This window comes from Coturnix japonica, chromosome 3 (assembly GCF_001577835.2).
Source record: "Coturnix japonica isolate 7356 chromosome 3, Coturnix japonica 2.1, whole genome shotgun sequence".
In the NCBI taxonomy this organism is placed as follows: Eukaryota; Metazoa; Chordata; class Aves; order Galliformes; family Phasianidae; genus Coturnix; species Coturnix japonica.
In genome coordinates this window covers 903,884-927,640 of record NC_029518.1, presented here as the reverse complement: position 1 = coordinate 927,640, position 23,757 = coordinate 903,884, and the positions used below count along the sequence as shown (strand labels likewise).

General features: G+C 43.8%; 1 long non-coding RNA gene across 1 annotated transcript; it reads right to left on the bottom strand.

The window, feature by feature from the left end:
- Positions 1 to 897: 897 nt before the first annotated feature.
- Positions 898 to 12,377, bottom strand: LOC107310659. Its single transcript, XR_001553668.2, has 3 exons — positions 10,966 to 12,377; positions 9,282 to 9,364; positions 898 to 9,112 (listed from the first exon to the last, which is right to left on the bottom strand). It is a non-coding gene; the product is annotated as an uncharacterized LOC107310659 (long non-coding RNA).
- Between the last annotated feature and the right edge of the window lie 11,380 nt (positions 12,378 to 23,757).

Genomic DNA, 23,757 nt, shown 5'->3' with positions numbered 1-23,757 from the left:
TTATCCAGACCGGTTCATAAATCCCAGCTCATAAATCCACATGATATCCCGGGCTGCTGGATTTTGCATTTGGAGCTCTGAGGGACTGATAGCTGAAAGATTTATAAGATCCCAGGTAGGCAGTGTGCTCCCACAAGTCCCACTGCTGAGGGTCCATGCACCCCAGGACGCTGGGGAACATGTATGGGAACACTGTACAGGGGCAGCTGTCCCCTGGGATCCTGGCTCTGGTTGGAATGAATGCATGCAGAAGGATACAGCCTGGTCCTCTGGGTTGGCTGGGGGCATTTAGGGGCTTTTCCATGCTGTGAGATGAGGGCATAGGGATCGTGGAGCTTGCTGCCACCTCCTTCAGCTGTATTGAACTTTTGTTCCTTGCAGGGCCATTTAATAGGAACAAGTGCTCAGCAGGAGTGGAGCATCACTGCTAGTGTTTCTGTAGGGCCAGAAGATAGAGGGAATATGGGACTGCCCCTCTGGCAAGGAAATGGAAATGGAGATAATGTGGTTGCAGTAGGTGCAGCAAACAACAAAGCCAGCAAAGCAGCGTGTTTGCATTCCCTAAAGAGTACTGAAGGTTATTATTGTTTTTCTTTGTAGGTTCAGTGGGCATCACATGTGAGGCTATGTCACTGGGACAAGAGTCATCCCTGCAAGTGATCTTCTGAAGAGTCACACATCCTATCTGTCTGCATCCATAGGATGCTGAAAGAACCCCTACAGCCTTCCTTCTAATATTTATTCCTATTATTGCCTTTGTGACCGTATTAAAGTGTAATATTTTTCTCCAGACTTTCTCAGATAGACATTCGTGTTGCTTTAATAGATATAAGAAAACCACTTCTGCAGTCGCAGTAGTAGCCATAAGGCTAATAACATCTTTGCCACCGAGAGCAGACCCTGGTATTTACATGGGAACTGCAGCAGACCCACAGAAGGATAAATTTCAGTTTATTCTTTAAATCTCACCTTTTCTAAGCCTGGGAGAGGCTCTCATGAGAGAGCATGACTGATGGCAGTACCCATGTTTCATCTGTGCTGCTATGGGAAGCTTGGCTGTTCTGTGCTTATTCAAGACACCGACTTTATCAGTTCTGGTTATGTGAAGTTTTGCAGCTTTAAAAGGGTAACTCATCCTCAAGTTTCCTTTCATCAAAAGCATCCATGGGAACTCCTTTTCCTCCCTCTGATTCTTCTAATTCTGTTACTATCTCACTAATTATAAATGCTGTACAAGAACTAGTATTGAGCTATAGAAATGAAAGGTCAATACAAGAACAACACTTCATTTGTAAATAATATGGCTCTGCAATCAATTATCTCATTTTCACAGAAGACATATTAATCTGGGAGAAAAGGATGGAGACATTTGGAGGATGTGCAGAGGGGATCTTTAAATGTTAAATGTTCTTTAGCATGTGCTAAATAAAGGCTTCAGCAGAGCAAAAATGTAGCGCATAGCACCGACACTCCAGGGAGATTCTTTAGGTCAAGTGATTTGTACCTTCAAAATAGTTCTCTGTTGCACTGTAAAGCCTCCACCACTGGTGGGCTGATTTTATTTAGGATGATAGCTGCAGCAGAGAAAATACTGCAGAAAGGGGGGAAAAAAAGGTCATCAGTGAAAAAGGTATGCGTTTGGATAGGTGAATCCAGCCCTCTTTGCATTGGTTGCAGACGGCCAGAATAGGGGTGTGCAGAAAGCTCTTCTCAATAAAAGATCCCCTGCAGGATCATTACCTTTTCCACAGGTCACAGCAGGAATCCATGTCATGATTCAGAGATAGGCTTGTGGGTCCTGCAATCATAACCATCACTAGAAGAAACTGCAAGGAAATGTTTGGAAACCTGGTCTGAAACCAGCTCAGGATTTCCTCACGCTCCCACCAAATGGCAAGGAATAGCTCTTGAAGGCTTCTTCCCCAGAGACGTAGTAGGAAGAAGGGCACGCAAGCCATGCCTGCTTGTTTTTTGCCTTCCTGCTTTAGACTCACTGTACATCCACCCCATGGAAACAACATAGAATGGAAAAACACCCCAACCAAACAAAATCCCCCCTGGCGTGATTCCCAAAGGTAGAGCAGGTTTGCTTGTCCCAGTGGGTGCACCATATCTACTTGCCCCGCTGGGCCCTTCCAAGTGCTTCACAAGCTCCATGCCAAAATAAATGTTACTTCACCATCGAGCAGGCAGAAGAATGAAAATCTTATGTATGAGTGAGAATAAAAGAGACCAAACAGGAAAGCCTTTTTCTTCTGATTTTAAAGCTCTGGATGATCAAGGCTGTTCTGCTCGTTCAGATGTAGGCAGTTTGTAGATACCCAAATGTGCACGCGGCCATGGAAAGTGCTCTCCTTCTGATTCCTTTCTAATTCTCTTTAAATGTTCCAGGGCTTTCTTGCAATTGCTATTAATGCCAAACAAATGCTTTAGATCTTTCTCTTCTTTTTTTTCCCTGTCGCGCCTTATTTTTATGCAGCCCAGTTACTTCTGTACATGGAAAAAGAATCTAGAAAGAGATCTGGTTTGCTTTAGCCCTTCAAGCGTATAGAGTTAGACACTTTAACCTTCTTTGTATTTACTTTGTTGCTTTAATATGATTCCTGTAAGCCCTATAGTTCTTTTCTTTCCATACAACTTATTAAATATTTATCATACAGTAGCCCATACACATCAGACAGGTCGGGTTTTTATCACATTGCGCTTGCCACAGCAATCCAGTAAATCATAACTCACATTGCCCCTAGTTAGAAAACTAGGATTGCTCAGGTGAGCTCAGGCTGAGTTAGAGAGGGTCTAGCTTAAAAACAAGCCAAGCTGGTTAGATGGACTGGCTGAACCAGGAAGTAATAGATCCCCAAAGGCAATAGATCTTCCCGTTGGGCTCCTTGGCTGCGTACACGCTCATCTTTCACAGCCTTTGCCATTGCTCTCACGTGTCTCTGAGGTAGGATCTTCACGAATTGCTGAATCTCCCCCAAACTTCAAATAACTTAAATTTTTCCCTCAACCATTTTATTCAATGCTTTTGGATTTCCTAAGCCTCTTGGATCTCCTGAGTCTTTGTTGCACACTACTGTTGCTTCTCCACACTGTGCACTGCACAGACCTGTACAGATATGCATGGGGTTCCCAGCACTGGTGATCAGTTTGGAACGGAAACCTCTTCCAGGCCACCTTCCTGACAGGATCACTCTGTGGTGAACACTCCTTCATGCACTCTGTTCTGCCACTACTAAATGCAGCTATCCAGTTCCATGCTGGAGCTGCATTGCAAGTCTTCAGGCCACATTGCCAGTGCCTGAACAGCACAGGGTTTTGGTGCTAGGGGCAGGCAGCTCAACTCATAGAGAAACCAGAGCCCTCGCCCTTATACACACACTACTTTTAGTCTCCTGGCCTGGAAGCTTTCACAGAAGAACACTGCAGAGCACACAGAACGCGTGCTCCAATCCAGCTGGAAGGGAAGTTCTGCTTCATTTCATTGTTAAGAAACAAAATACTTCAGCTATTTGATTTGTTTTTTTTCTTTGTTCTTGCTCTCCATGCTTCTTGCAGTGCTAGAATAAAGCACACTTATGTCTGGGGCTTTCGTGTCTTCATTTCACTGCTGCTCCCCCTCCCTTCCCTTACTCCCTCAGCTCTGCCCTGCCTTTCCCAGTCTGGAAAAGCCAAACTCTGTAATTGCCTCTCTGAGTTCTTACAAAAATATAACCAAGACTAATTGAAAAAGATGGTGAGACATTTTAGTTGGTTGGGAGGGAGGAAGATTTCTTCTTTTTCCCCTCTGGATTGGTAGCAGGGTTTGGGCATTTTTTGGCATCCCCATTTAGCTCTGATTGCTGAGGCTGGTATTTAGGAAGGCTGGGCTGCCGGGACAGGATGTGCCTGCTCTGGCTTCATGCTTTGGGCTGCAAAGCCTCAGTGCTGTGGCTCCGGGCTCCCAAGGACTGGGGCTGGCAGAGCAGTCCATGTGGCAGTGACATCAGCACGGGGCAGGTGACACTACAGTGTCACGTCTCCAGTACCTCCGGTACCTCTGCCTTCAGCATCACCAGAACTGAGTCCTGTGGAGCACGAGGACCATCCTCAACCTTCAGCTGTAGCAACACACAGGGCAGCACACAAAGGGCAAACCCAGACTGTGGTGCCTGTGGGCTGAGCAGCCCTTATTTTCCACCCCCCAATCTCTCCTTGCTTTTATTTTTTTAGCGTATTTACCCTTTTCTATCTTAAATATGAAAGAAAGGATAATGAGAGAAGCAATGTAGGTAATGTACCACTCCTTTAAAAACCATCAGGCTGAAGTCCAAATAACTCAATCCTTTTTTTCTTTTTCCCTACTGGAAGGGGATTTCTACAACCCACCACACAAAGCTTATACTTGCAGTACTGTAGCTCCAATCATTACTTTTTTTAACCAACTATGGTGAAAAGATCTGATTTTTTACAAGCAAATAGGAAGAAAAAGCCTGAACACACCCTGGGAACATGTTTAAGAAGTTGATTTATGCTTCATGCTGAGCCTTACACCTGCAGTTCAAGCAAAACTCAACTTTGCCGGCCCACAGAGTCTACTTTATTAGGTATCAAGGAGTCACAAGAAGCCGTGTAATTAAAACCGTAATTAACTGGAAAAGGAAAATGCCACCTGAGTTTTGAGAGGCTGTCAATTTTATTTCCATTACAGCTCTCCTTCTGGTCTTTTTGTCTATAGGGTGTTTTTTTTGTTTTTTTTTTTAACCTCTGGATAAGGAAAATAAAATGCTTTTTTTTCCTGTTTATTAACTAGAGAAGCCACAAAATTCCCCTACACCTTTGATCTCTGAGAGAGAAGAAAGAAATCACCCACTTGGTTGTGAGCTGGGATGCGTGTTTACATGGAGGCATTTCTCACTGTGTTTGGCAACAGGTGTCAAGCATGGAAAGAACCCCAAAGTATCCTCCCAGCTCAGAGCTTCTTTGACAGAATATGATCCTCTGCGAGCAGTGGGTCCCCATGCAAGCAGCATGAGGTGCCGTGGTAATGAGGCAATTATTTAATGAGGTCTAAAGAAGAAAAGGCTTGGGTAAACTTGGCGTGAGCAAGTCTTAGCAAAATGCGGGATGCCATTAACAAGCAGTTACCTAAAAGGGTAAAGTGATGGGAACAAAGATATGATCTATCTCAGAGGTTGTTACAAGGGAAATTTACATATATATATATAAATTTTGGTGGAGGAGATGTTTGTCTTAGAACAGATTAAGAAAGGGGGATTGACATTCGGACATTTCCCCCCTTCTCCATTTAACAAGCTACAAAAGCCCATCGAGAAATACCAGCCTTGAGAAGGGAGGCTGTTATCGTAAAAAGCACTTTTCCTCCAGCGCTGTTCCAATGTTCTCAGGTTTTTTTGCTCTTTTTCCACCCACTCTTAAACATTTGCTGTCCCTCCCCTCCCAAAGGAACCTCAGCTTGCATCACAGAAGGCTTGGGACCCTCCAAGTCGGGAGGCAGATCCCCACCAAGGCTAATTTGGGGAAGTGAGCCGGAGGTACCCGCAGCAGATGACACGCAGGGCTCAGCTTCTTATTCAGCTCCAAGTCAGCAGGGGCACCCCCTGACCATCTGTGGTCTATAAATTACAGTAACACCGGCACACACTGCTTGTAAATCACCAATGAACAGGCTTTACCTTATGACACACTACATGAACCCTGTTGGATATTCCAATAAACTCCCATAAACCATCTGATATAAACTCTGGATTATGTTTCTTTGGGGGTAGGAAAGAAAAAAAACCTCAGAATTTTCTTCACTTGCATCAACTTCTCATGTGTGAAATAAAGATATGCCCTATGCTGCATTGTGTGTTTACATATCAGGTTTTCTTAGGAAAGAGATATTTTCCCCCACCATCATTATTACCAAACATATTTCACTTTCCAACAGTGTGTTGTTCTTGAGCTAAATGAGGCCATTGCTGTTCTAATTACATAAAATAAACAAACATACAAATATGTATGTACTACTGCATTTTACAATTGCAATTTAAAATGTGTCCATGTGGCATGTTCTCCATCCTAGATGCACCAATCACAGGATAAAAATGGGGTGGTTCACCAGCGCCCTTTGCTTTTTGAGCAGCAAGAAGACACTGAATCTAGCCTGCCATCTGGGCAAGCTTCTAGGAGGGGAAAACCAGCTGGAAAATAAATTATTCTGGATGGCAATGTTACTTTTACCTGGGTTTCTTAGGGCTACAGATTGTAGCTGTGCCCATAGAAGCCTTTAAAGCCATTGGTCCATTGGAATGATCTGGAAAGGCGTTCCCATCCCATGGAGAAAGGGAAGCAAGGCATGGCCTCAGTGGCTTTCTGTGATGTAGGTGGTGGTGGTGTGGCCTCAGCAGACTCTGGAGACTCCAAATCTGCAAGAGAAGCCCATGGGAATCAGTGTCCTTTTGCTGGCAGTGAACATCCAACTAATTAATACTTGTAGATATTGTGCTTGGTAAATCAGAGCACTATCTTCAAGCTCCAACCAACAGTGATGCTTTACTACATAAGAGATGCATGCCAGAAAGCATCTACTTTAAGTACAAACAAAGAGATGTCAAAGCAGTAAGAACATGTTCTGTAGAAGCAAGGATCAGCCCATTACACCATCCTAAGAGGGATGCACCTGACTGAAACACTTGGAATACTCTCAGGAGCAATTCTTTCCTCACCAGAAATGGACATTCACAACATCTACTGAATCTAGACTGAGTCTGTCTGATTAGTTTAGCATCAGAGAAAGAAAGCTGAGAGAAAATAAAATGAATTAAATAAAAATAAAAATACCTCACATTTTCCTGGGGGGAAAAAAAACAAAAAAACAAAAAACCACAACATAACAATAGAGAAAACAAACAACTGAGAAGAAGAGCAAAGAAAACAGGATGTAGCATAAAATCTAAACACAGCCAACTCCTCTTCAACTCAGATAAGTGCCCTGCCATTTCTGGGCAGGGAAGTGTTAGTCCTATAAGCATACGGAGCATCATTGCAACAAACCCAGGCCTCACTTTCCCAGCACAGATCTCCAGAGCAGGCCTGGGCCTCACAGCACCAAGGCTTGTCCTACCTCTGCTGCTCACCTTGAGTTCCATACCTCCCCTGGACCCTCTCACTGCTCCCCCCAGCCCCACTCCATCTGCCCCCTTCTGTGCAGCCCAGCAAGAACAAGAAGTGATAGTGCTATTTCTGGTTTTTAACAAGGTTTGGAAAGCATTCAAATGCCTGACTAAGTGGTTGGAAACAAGGAAGCAGAATGATGTTTTGGCATCCTGCGATGTGTGCATGAAGAGCATAGACACAAACACATTGAGCGCACATACTGTAAAACAAGATTACAAGGAGAGTACGACTAATAAAAGCCTATTAAAACATCATGGACGCTCTTGCTGCTCATATGTATGCCCATGTATTAAAATAACAAATATCCCACACAAACGTACAATTTGAACATGACAGATTGCAGATATAACTTTCAGCAACCTTTACATGACCGATGCCAACCTATAATTAATGTAGCCTATCCTGAAATTAGAGGGATTTATTGATACTGGCAGAAATCGTTTGCAAATAATTTTGGGAAGCTGGTGACATACCTCATATCTCCAGGGATTTCATTCTGTTCTCCATTTTTTCTTCTAGTTACCATCAATAAATCCATTCAGAGCCCTAGAGGGCACTTACAAACGCTGCTGGAAGGTCTCAATAGAAAGTTTTAAGGTGTGAACATGAAGGAAGAACCCCATTATGTTATCATCTATTTTGTTTGCTTTCACATGCATTGAAGAGGGCAGAGGGGTTGCATTTAATATTTGTAGATGAAAAAAATGCCAAAGCAGACCACAGGCAAAGCAAACTGCAAGAGGGTTGCTTAAATTCCCCAGAAAGAAAACATGGCAGACCCACTGGGTTACCATCTAGGCAGGAGGCAGGCTGCAATGCACGTATCACACAGACCAGATGATGCATCTATGGAGAGGTTACAGCTTTTATTAAGGCCAGCTGAGAGAGTAGTGAAGAAAGCATGGAGGCAGCCCCTTCACAGAGGAGTGGAGGTGCTCACACCTCCAGGTTGGTGCAGGAACTTTTGGTGGTCAATGAGCAGCAGTGGAATCCCAGTGGTTCACACGCTTTGCTTTCTACAATGATCGCAGTTAAGAAACTTGGCTGCAACCATACATATTTAAATATGTGTGTACTTGGAAATAACTACCTCACTGCTGCCAGAATTGAGACGTGAGCAGGGCCAGCACTTGCAGCACCTAGAACATCCAGTGGCAGTTTGGTCTGGTGTCACAGGGCTTCATTTGTGTGGGCTGGTGCTAATGTGAGGTAGTGATCTCACACATGCATCCACATGGCAAACGATTGCCTATCTGAACAAAGAAAAAAGACACCACCACCTGAAAATCACCCCAAAATGCACTTCTAAACTATTTTTCTTGTCACTAATACAAAAATCACAGCCACAAGTCAAGATATCCCACTCTTCAACTGCAAATCAACCAGTACGGAAGAAAAGGAGGGGTTTCGTTTCCAGCTTTCTCTTGCTGTATTATCTGCTCTTGTTTGCAGTTCATATATCTCAATGGGTTCACATAGAATGGTGAAAAATAATCAGGGCATACTAAGCAACTTCTGAAGCTTGCTTGGGTGCCCACCTTTAGCACGGCGAGCTGGGTCAGGAAAGAAAGCTGACACTCAAGATGCTCCATCAAAAGTGAGTGGGACTCACTTGTCTTCCCTTCCTATCATGTTTCTATTAAAAACATGAGAGCTTTTGTTTTGTTTCTCCTCCGGAAACATGAAAAAACCACTAATCTCACTGCAAAGAAGAGATAAAAAAACAAATACGAAGACGACCATTTCTGTTGTGAGTATAGGAAGGTCACTGTCTTTCCATTGGGGTGGTCCACCAGGAGCTCCCTCCTCCGGCCCAGCTTTTCCCCAGCCTTGCTCCTTGCAGTGATCCACGGCCACCAGTGTCTGGGAGAGCTGTGCCAGAGCTCCAGAAAAACCTTTGGAAGAGCTTGAGGAGCCTCACATGCTGCCAGCCAGTGAACAACGCTGTCAGCTGCGAAGAAGAAGAATCTGAGGTTGGCTCTTAGAGCACTCTGAACTCAGGAGGGGTTTGGAGGAATGCAGGCTGGGGTTACATAAAACACTGACTCATACTGAGACATCACGAGTTTTAAAAGCTTCATCTGAGCGACAAGCAAAACCTCAGGCTGCATATCACTTACAAGCCAACAGGAACCAGGGTTGTGCACGACCTCTGAGAACCAGGCCTCAGCACGGACTGTTTTTGAGGTCCTGCCACCACTCCCTGAAAGAAATGAGACCAATATTCATCTACCAGGGAGTGAAATCCACCCCTTTGCTAATCCAGGGAAGATTGGTACAGGCATTTTGGCTTTATCCATTAGAGAGAACTGCCTACACAGGAGTAAATATAACTCAAGTTATCCTTCTTTCTCGGGCTACAGTGAACCAACATTGAAAAGTATGTCATGCAGATGCTAAAAAGTTCTGCTTTTTGTTGGGATGTTTGAGCATGCAAATGTTTGTGGCTTTATACCATGGAAGGATGTGCAGATGGGCTGTTTGTTTTTCAGTCAGGTCACTGCAGAATACAGCACTGGGAAAAGAAACACCTGTAAGAGCGCTGAGAAACACTAATGCATGCAAAGCATTGCAACCATCACATCTGGGCTGCCCCTGCATGGCCCAAGGGAGCATCAGCCAGGGCAGAGCTGCAAGAGGCTGCAGGGAAAGGGAACTGGCGGGCAATGAATCATTGGTAAACTGTATACCCAGTACAATAGGATAAAATAAGGACTGGTGCCAGGCTCTAAGTTTGAATTATGTGAGGTGCCGAATGTGCACATTCCTGTGTTTCTGATGTCAAAAGGTAGTACTAACAATATAATCATATACAACTCACACATATATACACATAAATATGAACATATCTATGTACTAAATATATATTCATTTTGGTTTGCAAAGCTTGCTTCAGCAGGGTCCCAGCTAACCTGTAAGTCTCCACATCTCAATCGTAACCAATTTAATCACCTTATAAACTTATGTGGTGACTAACACCATGCCTACACTTTTGGCACACGACACTCAAGAAGTTGTTTTAGCAACAGCAGCATGTGAAGCAGAGGCGCTATTTGTGAGGCTCAGAATCCTGACAGCCATTCCTTTCTCTTTGGGCTATCGACATTCCTGAGTGCTCACAGCACAGCTGCTCGTGGCAGCTCCGCGCTGAGCTGCTGGACAGCCCACATATGGCTGTGTGTGGAACAATAGCAACTTGCTGTTGTTATTGTTATATGCATCACCATATGTGTTTATTAGAAACAGCAATAAATGGATGACAGGCTCCTTCAGCTATCCCTGCTGCTCGAGGAGGAGAAAAGTGAGGGAGTTAGCAGGATAAATGGAGAGAGCTGAGCATTCTCCCTCTGTTTTGGGGAGATGGTGACAAAGCAGCACGGTCCTGCTTCGTGGGGAGCACGGCTGCCTACCCATAACATTACAAAATCAATACTACCCCTATAAATGGACAGCAAGCAGGATCATCTCTCATTCACTTTCATTAGAGAACTGTTGAAAACTTGGAAAAATTGAGTCTTGATAATTTGGATTTACCTGTATACTTGCCAACACATGAATCCTTGTGATCATCCATCATTTCCCTCAGCTTTTACTATTTGCTATATTTTAGTACAAAGAGGGGAGAAAAACTCACAGCCTTTGGCAGCAAAACCAGATAGAAATGCAACATATCTCATAATGCTGTAATGCAATGGAAAGGGAAACAAGGACAGTAGCAGCATAGTAGTGAAGTCTTTGGTTGCAGCAAGTAAGGATATGTTCAAACGTGAGAGCAGTGGACACAGAAATAAAGAATCTGCTCACCTTTAGAAGACCTCAATAAACAGGGATCTCCAACAAAACCCTCCTGCCTCCACTGCCAACCCTTAAATGAGAGCTGGGAAGGGGTGGATCCTGTCTCTACACCTTCTGGTCCCTCAGGTACATTGCACACAGCTGAGCTCCCTTGGGTTGGCCCTGCCTTCCCCCCAGGTGCTCCATCACCGCTTCAGGCCATGACTCAGCATTTCTGCTACATATCTAAACCTGTAATATACTGCAACTTTGATACTGCTGAGCTGTCTTCAGGCATATGGAAACCAATGGGATTATCTCCAAGGGCAGAAGCGAGCTGCTGCTGAGTACAAGATCTGCACATGTTTTTCCACGTTCAAATCTTAATTCTCTTTTTTACAGTAAATGAAACTTCCATTTTGCTGTCTTCTTGCAACCAAAATAACAAAGTTTAGTCACTTTAAATAATAATAATAATAATAATAATAATAATAATAATAATAATAATAATAATAATAATAATAAGTTTGCAGTGATGAGTTTTACCATTTTTACTGCATCTTTCCAACTGTGGTATGGATGAGATTTCTCCTCCTCGCTTCTTTTTTTACCTCCTACCCATAAAAGTAAATAAAAAACTCCAGACAATGTTTTACACCCTTGAAAAGCTCCCAAAGCAGGATTTTCCAGTGCAGTTCCCACAGGTTGCTTTTTCTTTTTGCATCAATTCCATTTTGCTGTTATGCTGAAACGAGAGTGCAAAATGCTGTTATCTCTGATGAAGTTGCTAATAGAATAAACCATGTAGTTAAAACTGCTTTAAAAAAGGGGTGTTGTTTTCTCATCATGAAAACACAAATTTTTTATGGAACAAACCTGGCCACAAATCAGCTTGGAGAAATCTGTGTGTTGGTTTCACACTGGTTGATAACTCAGTCTTGAATGGATCTTAGCCTTATTTGATCAGTTGTTTTCCAACAAACACCTTTAACTCCTCTTCCTTTCAGTTCCTGTCTCCCGAAATAGCGTTTTCTGGATTAAAACTATTCCTTTCATACCTTTTAAAAGGCAACAGTGGACCAGGCATTACTCTTTCTCTTTAATTCCAAACAACTACCTTGAATCTGTTTTGCTTATTTATGAACAGCAATTCCTACCCTGCACACACAGAAGATCATCAGAGCTTTGCTACCGAGTGAAATAAAAGCAGGATGAGACCATATGGTTCTTGTTAAATGAGCCTCATCTTCCTATTGTTAATGCTTATCTCCAAAATAAAGTATTTCTGCAGAAAGCGTATTCCCATAGTACGTTCTCTTTCCAATGACCAGCTGGTTGCCAGTTTGTTATTTGCACTGCAGCAGACCACTTTCATCTATTTCTATTCCAGTCCAAGAACACCATTTGTACATTGTCCAACTTGGAAATGTTAGTCTGACACCATTGGTCATGGGCCTTTTAACTTCAAGTGGCAAACTTCCAGCTAGCTGCCAGTTGAGTATTTACACTGGAACCTTCCTTAGCCCAGAAATAAACTATTTGTTCACCATAAACATCAGCAACATGCCAATAATTTCTGCAGTGCGCATGGAAGAAGGTGCAGCCTATCACGCGTTGCTGCTGGCTTCTCAATAGCCTCGTAAGTAGCTCCTCGGGGAGATGCTGCTTGTCTGGAGCCATGACAAATGGATCCATTTCCCCTTGATGCGTGCACATAACTTTTATTTACATTTGTGGGACTTACTCGATGCATACTGAAAGGGAAGAAGAGTGGCCCAGAGTGGGATGGTTGGGCAAGAGGCTAGCAGCAACTCCTGAGACCGAAGACTGTCCATAAGGGCCAAAATATCAAGGAAACCATGCTGCCAAGAAATCCTATAGCTTAGGCCCTGCAAAGCCACAAGCAGTGAGGAAACTTGTGGGGCTAGGGGCAGCCTGCACGCTCCTGAGCACGGCGTTCCGGAGGGATTTTGCTTCGAGGTTGCTATTGCTTCCAGCAATACAATTTATGTTTCCTGCATGAATATTACATTTTGGGCCCCTTTCAATGAAATAAAAGACCAAGAGGAAAAGTTATGCTGGGCTCTGCAATTTAACTTGAGGAATGTTAGGCAATGGGAAGGGCGTGTTTTGTGTACTTTGTTCAGCTCTGTTAAAATAAAACATTTCCTATTCGCATATTCCTGTGGTGACCTGAAAATGGGAGGGGCCAAATAAAGCCAGTTCAACATGTAACCTTCAGAAATGGAAAACCCCTCTTTAAAGAAAAAAACAACCATAACAATGACAGCTGCTTTCCTCTTTGGTTTGGACGAATTTGTTCAGAACACGCAGTAGGCACCTTTTGTGTTACCACAACTTAGTAACTTAAAAGATTGGGTTAGAAGGAAACTGATCCTGTGGAATTACTGTACTTGAAGAGCCATTTGGATACGTGGCTGATCTGATGATTTACAGACTCCTTGGCACTAAAACAGCTCAACAGTCTCCATCCATCTGCACTTGATGGCCAGCAGGAGCAGGATGTGAGAAGAAGGCTTCTGCATACCCACGTGGAATGAGCTAGGAGGTGTGCAGCACAGGTCAGGCTGCTCACCAGGACCTGATGGGATCCTCAGCCAAACCAGGATGCACCTATGGTGAGGAATGGCAACTTGGAGCCCCCGCTCCACTACGGACAACAACTCTTGAGCTGTGCCTCTAGAAGTCATGCAAAACAAGATCTCAAGATCTCATATCTACCTACTGATAGGGAGAAGCCAACAGGCACCCACTGTTGCTAGATCCTCCATGCCTTTGGCAAAAAACTTCTGTGAAACTGAGGGCTCAACACCCCCAGTGAGCAGCTCACGTGCTCCTGAAGTCCATGAGGATTCCATATAAGACGTGTCAATTTTAATCCCAACCTTTGCTAATTCTCCAGACCTTGTTGTCTGGCACCCTCAGCATTCCCTCAGTTTGGGAATACGGAACATATACAAATACATAGTTGTATACACCACATCAAAATGTGATAAACACACATTTTCCTACCTCACCTAAGGCTTCTCTTGCAACTGAATGAAGGCAAACAAAATATTTTGACGTCTTGAAATACATTCTCTTTTTCCAGGAGGGCAAATAAACAGACCTGACATAAAATAATGTCATAACAATCAGCAATGACAACTTGATTTTTGCTGCTGTAACTTGAAACTCTTCACAGAAGGTTGAAGCAACTCCAGTCTGAGCTCCTGGCTGCAATGAGCGCTCCACTGCTTTGGCATTAGGGGTTTTTTTTGTTTTTTTTTTTTTGCATTGTTAATCCTACATGAATGCGTTAGCTGAAATAGCAAAGTGTTTTCCCTGCCACACTTAAGAGAATTCTCCCTCATGCCAGCCCAGCAGTGGATGTCTTTCACTCAGAAACTGGACTGGAAATGTGGGCTCAAAGGGAAGGTGAAGATAAAACTATTTGGGAGTTTTATTATTAAGTTAGCAGGGGAAAACCAGGAGAGGCTGAGAAGAGTGTTTGGGCCCTAGGAAATCACGTCGTGCTTCCAGAGAAAAAGAAGTTGAGTAGTTGAAGAAAGGCTGTGAGGACTTACAAGAGAGGCAGAGAAGCCTGGGGCTAATCTTTCCACTGGTTTATTTTTTTCCCCCTCTGTTTGTTTATTTGCTACAAGTCAGATTTTGGAGCAATTAGTAAAATATCATGCAAATATTCCCTGTGTGACTGCACATGAATAACTTTAATTTCACTAAACATTTGTCTTGTTGCTCCAAAGTACATCTGCTGTTTGTGTTGAGATAATCTGCTGAAATACTGGGAAGTAAATTGGAGTTTTTTATAAGATATTTATGAAACAACTTCTTATTTGTATATTAAACATCTCTGACTATCGTAGCCTGATTTCTTGGCTTACCTCATCCTCCCCCAGGAGGATGTGTGCCATGTTTCAATTACGCACCACTTGTGAGCAACGGGGCTCGGCACCATCTTGTGGAAAAGCTCCAACTGGCTGGGAATGGCTCCGTGCACACTCAGAGTGGGAAAAGGGAATAGCACCAGAGATGCCAGCAACCTATGATGAAAGAACAACACAAAGTAAAGCAAAACACAAGGTAAGGAATTTGCCTAAATTCAGGCAATGCCACCCTGGGAGACAGAATCAGGCTCTAGGAAGCCCCCAGCCTCACCTGGCCCTTGAGATCCTCTGTCCTTTGAGGACAATCTGACTGAGCACCACCTGCAAAATGAGCATCATCTGGCTGCACATCCCCTGCAAAATTGTTCCATCCCCAGATCATGTGTTAAAAGCAAATTGGGTGAGCAGAAGAGCAAGTGCAATGCAGTACCTTGCAGCTCCCCATGGAGATGGGGTCTGAGTTGGGTGATCTAAATTCTACGCAAAGCTGGACAAGGGTACCTGGGAATGAGAGGATGAAACTGAAACATTGTAATGCTGCTTGACATCTTAACCTCCAAATCTCTCTTTGGCTTTGTATCAACAGCATTTCCATTATAGATTTCTCCTTCTTTTTGTGCCTTGTTTAGCTTATAAAAATTTATGCAAGTCTATGCATATATGAACATATGCATGCATACACAGGCTTAGGTATGCATATGTATATATATGTAAACACATGTACATATATAGTGTATGTATGTGCTTCTCTGTGTATGCATATATGCATTCACATGTGTTAATATGCATATATATGCACACATATATAATGTATATTCATATAGACTTGTATTATGTATATGAATACATAAGCTGTGCGTGTATAAATATATATTTAGATATATAAAATGCATTCATCTGTGCATATCCATATTTATACACCCACACACATATATACGTACGTAAATCCATCTGCCTATGCTGCATGTATATCCATCTGTCTGAACACACTGGGCTGTATAAAGGAGCCCAAGTACCACAGCAATGCTTGACACACTGTTAGCCTCAAAACATGTAACTCAAGGCTGGCTCTGCTCCCAGGCTGGGCACATCAGCCTGTCCACTTGGGCAGAGCAGCATATTATCACTACCGTGCACTATAAGCTACTTTCATTACAATTCAGCTTTTCTTTTAGGTGTTTTCCTGCAGACCCTGCATCAAGCCCCTAATCCTCCCCTCTGCCTAGATGCTCTCCCCGTGGCTCCTGGGGAAGGGCAGCCTCCAGTGTGAGCAGAGAGTCCTTGCACTGAGGTGGCATATAGCAAAGATCTACGGAGGGGAAAGTGGAAATTTGGAAGGAAAATATTTATCCTTGTCACTGTGTGAGAGTGGAAAAGATAAAGTGGCAGCTTTGTAATTCCAAGTCTCTGTAAAGTCACTGGGAGTCTTCCAAAGGGCTTCAATGAGAGCAGGATTAGTGTCCCCACCCCCGTATCTACATAAACTCTATAGGCTTTCACATATCAGAACGGTGAAGCCTCTGCTCTCCTTTAAGTGGGCTACAAACAGAGCCTTAACTATCCAGAACAAACACTGCAGCCCAGGTATAGAGCCAAACCTGGCCATGATCTGTCTGGGAAGATAGTCCCAACAGAAATGGGGGCTGTCCTCGAGATGATGTCAATAACACGATCCACAGAACTCCCGGAATACACCACAGGTCCCTGTTGCTATTTACAGTAATAAAACCTTCAACATCCCTTTTGCTTCAGCCTCACCCACCTCCCACATTGCAGACTGAGTGTGATGAGCTGAAATAATCCCACACTGTGTGCCATGAGGAATCCTGAGGAAAATAAGATCCCCCCACGCACACTTCCCTATCCCAAAAAAACCCCCTCCATAGCAGCCCTCCACAAGTGGGATTGGAGGCATCACATTGACTGCACCCCAGTGATTCCTGCCAGCAAAAACACACACACAGAAAAAAAGATGCAGCTTCTTGAAAAGCAGGGAACCGAGTCTTGTTCGTTTGTCTCCTTGCCCATTCATCAGCCCTGTCACCCTTCAACAGCATTGAACTGCTGCTCTGTTTCAGCCAACCTGAGTATCAAGTCTCTAAAATCTCAGTAAAATAGGTGCTGACCTGAGGCAGACACATCCAAATCAGTGCCATTGATAAAGGAGAGGCACCAGGAGCCTGGCTACAAGAGCAGACATGGATGAAGCCATAAAAGCAAGAGCAGCATGGTTGCCAAGAGGAAAACTTCACAAGTCCCAGCGCTCGTTGAACTTAACCCATCACTGTTTCAGAAAGAGGCACTTTTATAAAGTGGGGTTTTAGGAGAGAAATGAAATGAAGAATAAACATTGGAGGGAGTGATGCTGCAGAGGTCCCATCAGCCTGCAGACATCCAGGCTTTATGGTGGATATCAACAGACGTGCAACCAGAGCAGGAAAGGGATACAGAAATGCTACCCCAAAAGGGCACACATATATTCACAAACACGCTTACAGATGTATACATAAATACACACGCACGTATAAAAAACCCCTCTGAAAACCCTAAGGAGGCACCTGGGCTGCTCTTCATTAGCATTCACATAAAAAAAACAAAACCATTTCCTCCTGGTGTTTCTGAATCACAGCAGCTTTTTTTGCAACACCTTGCAATATTTTCAGCATGTGCTGTGGCAGCTCTCCGGTGCACACAGGGAATTATGGAAAGACCAAAGACTGATGAAGCTGCCAGTGCAAGTGGTGGCACACTGCTGCCCAGGCCAGGAAAAAGAAGAGCATTTCAAGCTTATGCTGGAAATTCAGATTCCATCCAAGCCTTTGGAGAGCAGATGTCAATTATGAATCACATGATTACTCTGCCGTATTTTTCCTGGTTATGCTCATTGACTTAGATAAGGTATCATTTTTCACCTACCAAATACATCACATGTACAATAAATAAGATGCACAGTACCACAATAAATATTCAGTATATATGGTGTGCGCATTATAGTGGTCCTGGTAGAGTTGCAGCGGAGCAGTCAAGGCTGAATTGGTGTTTTCATTATGAAGGCTGATAATTCAAGATCAGTAGCAAAAGACAATGAAATACCATCTGCTCGCACACAAACAGCTTTTACAGAGGGGTTTAAGGTCTTGATGCAAGCAGTTCTGCGTAGAGGGCAAAAAAGAGACAGCTCATAAGACACGGCCTCTCCGACAAAACTTGATCTGATTTGCTCCTACTCAGAAAACAGTTGATGTTTTTCTAAATCTCCAGGTTCTGGAGCCAGAAGACATGGTGAGGATCAGAGCTGATGTAGGAGATATAAAAGGAAGTGACCTAGAAGTCTCTGGGATAAGAGAAAAGCTGATGAATACTAGTCCTCCAGCTTAACAACCCAAATACAGAAGGGATGTCTGTACCCTTCCAAAGTCTTCTCTACCACACTCATGCTCCTTCACACCAAGGACAAACATCGTTGCTCAGCATCTGCTGAAGGACCAGGTGGTTTGGGCCGGGGTTGGTGCTGACCTCTCCCAGTAGTACCAGTAACTGGAATCAGGTCTGCACCCATTCCCTTATAACAGCCTCCAGAGCTAGTTCGGGTGTAGCATATCACATTCTTCCAAAGATCTGCCCTCTTCATACCAACAATTAGCATCTCTGTTACCAGCACAGCCTCTTCTTGTCTCCAGTGCTGCAGCATGTACATCATGGGGTGACCACAACTCAGTGATACGCCCCTGACCCAACTACATGACCAGCTTATCCAAAAGCTTCACAGCATTTTGGGGGCCAACCTTTACCTCACCACTCAGCTTCCTTCAGCTGAGCCCACCACGTAGAGGCTGCCTGTTGCAACAGAGGCTGTAAAAGAGCAAGTGGGAGGTCTGGGGTTAGGTGGCAACCTCTTCTTTCAGCACAGCTGCTTGCAGAGGGCATGTCTGTTTACACCTTGAACTAATCACAGTGACAACCAGCAGTGAAAACCTGGATGTGGGGAAATCCATGGGAATTCTGCCCAGACTTTTCCCTTGAGCTGTCATACTCGATGAAGAACTCACGTGGTTCAAATGCACTCCTTCTCAGACGTGGTACCCCTCCTTCCTCTGGTGAAATTCACGCATCCAAACAGATTCCAGCTCACAGCCAGCAGGCAGTTCAGCATCCTCATGGTCCTAGCACAGAGGAAGGATAGCAGTGATGCCCCAGGGCTCAAATACAGGTCGATGCCCACCTCTGCTGAGGTAACATCTTGTTGCCTGCCTTGACATTTCTAACGGGTGACTTTGTCCGGGTCTCCAACTTCCCCTGTGCTGGCTGGCTCTGTATTTATGATAAGCATTATTTGCACATCATCACAGCCTCAGCTCGGCAGCTCTCAGAGCCTGTTTCCAAAAGAAGCTGTCACAGACAATAAACACCAAAGTAACCCCACTTCCAATTTAATTGTTTTCTCAAAATATCACTAGCAATTAGACTATATTAGCAACAGATTGTTCGCAGTAGCTCGCTCTCCAAGTCCAAACTGGTTTCTTTCTGTTTTACAATCACACAAAACATCTGAAACTAGAAAGTACCTAGGGTTTTTTTTTTTTTTTTTTTTTTTTTTTTTTTTTTTTTTTTTTTTCTTTTTCTTTTCTTTTCTTTTTCTTTTTTTTTGTTCTTGTTTTTAGTCAGAATTGAGTAAACAACCAACATTACTTCTACAAAAGCCAAAGTGTCTGGAAAACACAAGAGAAAAATACGTGACAGCTGGAATATTTTATGTGTACAAATTTATTGTGAAAGTTTTAAGGAAATACAGTGACAGCATTGCCTGCAGTACAGCAGGGAATGACAGTCAATAAATAAAACTAAAGGGCCACGCAATAAATAAATACAAGACTAATATATCATGTTTGTAGCAAGCTGGTCAGTTTTAAATCCTCTACCTACAGCTGAATGCTCCAATAAACAAACCCCACCTGTATGCTTTCCTTTACGGTGCTGGATGAGCCCACTTTACTTTGGGTTGGGATCACCTTCCCCGCTGCACTGTGCAGATTGCTTGTCTCATTTTCCTCCTTGAAATAAACAAAAACCAAAATCCTACTGCAATTTAAATGCGAACAGCAAGACCCACCTTATCCTTTAGGTGACATCTCTGATAAGGCACACTTAGGCTCTACCAAGACCCTCTGCCCCCATCGACATGTGTCGACGTGCACCAACAGCCTCCACTACCTACAGGAGTCATTCCCAGTGACCTGAGACCCAGCCCACCCTCAGGTGCATTGGCTTTGCCCAGTCACCTCCTCTTTAGCCTCAGCCAAATGACAGGCTCTGGGCAGCCCACACTGCGGCCGCGACTCGCCCACTGTTAATCATCTCGACAATATGAGGACCATGGGCGCAGCCTGGAGCAATGCAGATGTGAGAGCAGATGAATTGGAAAAAAATACAAAAAAAAAATACAAAAATAATGGGTTTTCAAACTCATGATGGTGACAGTGTTACTTACAACAAATCTGTCTGCAGTTTTTGGGGCTGCAGATAAAAGCCCTCAGGAAAAAATGTCAGTGGTTTGAGTTTATTTATATGTAAGGTAACCATGAAAAATGTCGGCGTACCACTAATTGTAGGGCATATTTATTCTGCACAAGTTGTTTTCCACATTAGCACAGTTGTTAAAATGCAGTTTAGCCTCAGGAATATTATAACTTTATCTTCTGTAATTATAAATGTGGCTGTTGCTGGGGTACGATATACATTGAAGAAGAAACGTAAGAAATGGGCACTGCAAGGAAGAAAACAAACATAATTAAAAATGCAATGCAGTAATTATATGAAACAGACTTGGGAAGCAGAGACCCAAGGATAAGCTAGCAAAAAAAGCTACAGCACGTTAGATCCTGCATTTAGGTTTGTACTCTCTCTCACTTCCCATTTCTCCCATGGTTTTTAGCTCAAACCAACTAACAAAGACCTGTCGGCAAGGCAAACCTTTATGTGCAGCACCATGTCAGTCTGTGTTGTCAGGTCACAGTAGTAAGGGCAATCTTACCACAAGAAGCTAAAGCTCAAAACAGAGCCGGAAAGCATTATAGTTACAGTACAATAAATGTTTAATGAGTGATGGCATCAAAGTACCTTTGGATAGGGAAGGGAATATCTTAACCCATTATCTAGTATTATGCAAAATTCCTGGCAGATCATACGTCTGTCTGCATGAAGCAGAGGACCCTAAGGGGTCCCTCACCCTTAGTGAGTTTGGATGGGAGCACAGCCATGCTTTGCTCCTTCCCCACCTCCTGCCTCCAGCCAACTCAGTCTATGGGAACCCAGACCACACTGCTCTGTTGTTGTGCAGCACCTGCAAGCCAGGTTCTTGGTCTGTGTCCCAGCTCCCTGGGCACTGTGCTTACACAACACACACAAAGCAGAGACACACAGCAGAGAAATACTGGGACCAAAAGCCTTTCCCAGGGGAGGGGCCATTTAATGGCACATGAAAGTGCACGATACTGTTTCAAGGTTTTCGGGTTTTGTTTGTTTTATTGATTCCTTACTTTTATACCAAACCATGGAACACGCCATCCTGAGTTTAAAATGCAGATAACACCAAATTCCCATTAGCTACTGGGCAGGGGCCAAGCAAAACCTATTTATTGTACACCTCCTATTCACCTATACTTATAGGCAAACAATCCCAGGCCACATGGGCATTATTAGAAACCACTCAGGTAGAAACGTGCCTGAGAAGTTCAGCACAGTCTGGAGGTTTGTCCACCTCCCTGGTCAGAATGTAGTGTCATTTCCCTGCGGCTCCTCCTGTCACACTCTGCCCCATCCCTTATCCACCACACTCTGGTTTCCCATTTTCCCCTCCAAGGACACTTACTGCCCTCTAAAGGCTCCTCATGCTGCAGTGCCCTTCATCCCACCACAGCACTTCATCCCCTGTCCATCCCTCTTCTCTCTCCCCTAGGTTTTGGCTGTCTTACTGTTCAGATGAACAGTGCAAAGACAACACTTCAAACTCTCACATTTTTCACTCAGAGATATCTAGGGCCAAGCAGAAAGAAGTAAGGAAATGTACTCCAAGACTTCACCAAAAGAATAAGGAGAAGTTTTGTTGGAAGGTTTGGGTCCAATTACCTTTTAGTTTGTTTGTTCCATTTCTAGTTCATGTTTGTGATATTTACATTTTCTCCTGACTCATTTGTACACCTTCAGAGTGAGTCCAGCTGCACAGCGGGCTCCAGCAATGCTGCTGCTGCTCCACAGACACAACCAGAATCACAGAATCACCACGGTTGGAGAAGACCTCTGAGATCATCCAAACATCCACCAGTATTTCCCCACTAAACCACGTTCCTTAGTACAACATCTAAAAGGTTATGAACACCTCCAGGAACAGTGAGTCCAGCACCTCCTTGGGCAGCCCATTCCTGGAGATGGCCGCCAGCAACAGACCAGACCCTCCTGTTGCTCCACGTCATGTCTTCCCAGTATCATCACCTGAACATTCTCTTCCTTGACCCGTGGGCAGGGTCACTGCCTGTGTCACTCCTGACAGATGTCATCTTAGGGTTGTAAGGCCATCATTGCTGGGGATGCTGCCATCTCCCCGGGTGGTGTCATGCATTGCATCACTGACCTTATCACAGCAAGACTTTACCCTGACTTTCTCACTGCAATTGAAGCTCATTAATTCTTACCATATCTGCAAGAGGTGTGGAGAACTGATTACTCCTCTCCTGTTTGCTGCAGTACTTCACGTATTTGAGGACTGTTGACACAGATGATTCTCGGTACTGAAAGCTGTCCCAGAAGAGGGACTCCCCATTGCTAACACCAGCATACTTTTGGCTATAGTGTTCAGCACCAACACTTCTGTTGTAAATATAATTTACAAAATGAACTGAAAACTGAAATGAAACCTCACTGGAAATCACACATCAAGGGAATTTATGTTCCCTTTTTGCTGTCCTTTAAAATACAAACAAGACTATTTTTTGACTAATAAGCAATTAAAATAAAAATAAGGGACGTAGCTTTGCCAGTGCTGAATACCCATCATTTAGGCCCCCAGAAATTATCAGCAATTTAAAAACAACAACAATGATTCCAGTGAAGCACATGAAGCTCTTCACGATTGCTATCAGGGACAGAGCCTGCATTGGGTTTCTACTCAACCACCTACTCACGCATCAGAAAACTGGACATCCTGTCCATCTCCTTTGGGCTAATGGGGGTGGAAAAACCAACACAAACATTTAAAGTAGCACAAAGGAGTTTGGAAATGTCTCCCGTCTTCACAAAAACAAGTCCTGATAGTTTTCAGATCACGGGTTTAACCCACAGCCCTTGCCTTGGGGGAAAGGCAAAAAAACAGCCAGGGGATAGATGGATGGAGAGAAGGGATATGCTTCCAATGCCACTGATGGGGACTGAGGAAATAAGGTCCATCAGTAGAAGACTCTGATTGTCCAGGTGAGATTTATCCAAAAGGTCCTTTTTCCCTGTATGACAAAGCTCAAGAAAAGGACGCAGTGAACACACAGAAAAATCTTTCCCTTCTTGGTATTCAGCTTTGGAAAACACAAGTTTAGTGGCTCTGATGTTACAGTCCTAATGACTGTATTTAGTCATCACCAATGAACACGTCTGAATGATCTCGTCTGCTTGCTTTTTGAGTCAACTTATATCACATTTTCCAATGGGGCCAGCATTGCTACCATGAACCATGGTACTGTGGAGGAATAATGTCATGGGAAAGGGCCTATCAACTTCTTTGCTAAGTGCCAACATGCCCATTTTCCTCCAAAACAGCATTCAGTGACCTTTAAACCTCCACTTCCTTTTATTGGCTCAAGTAGTGAGGTGTACTTGTCCTCTTAATGAAGTCAAAAAGATAAGAGACTCTCACAGTTGAAGTGACATG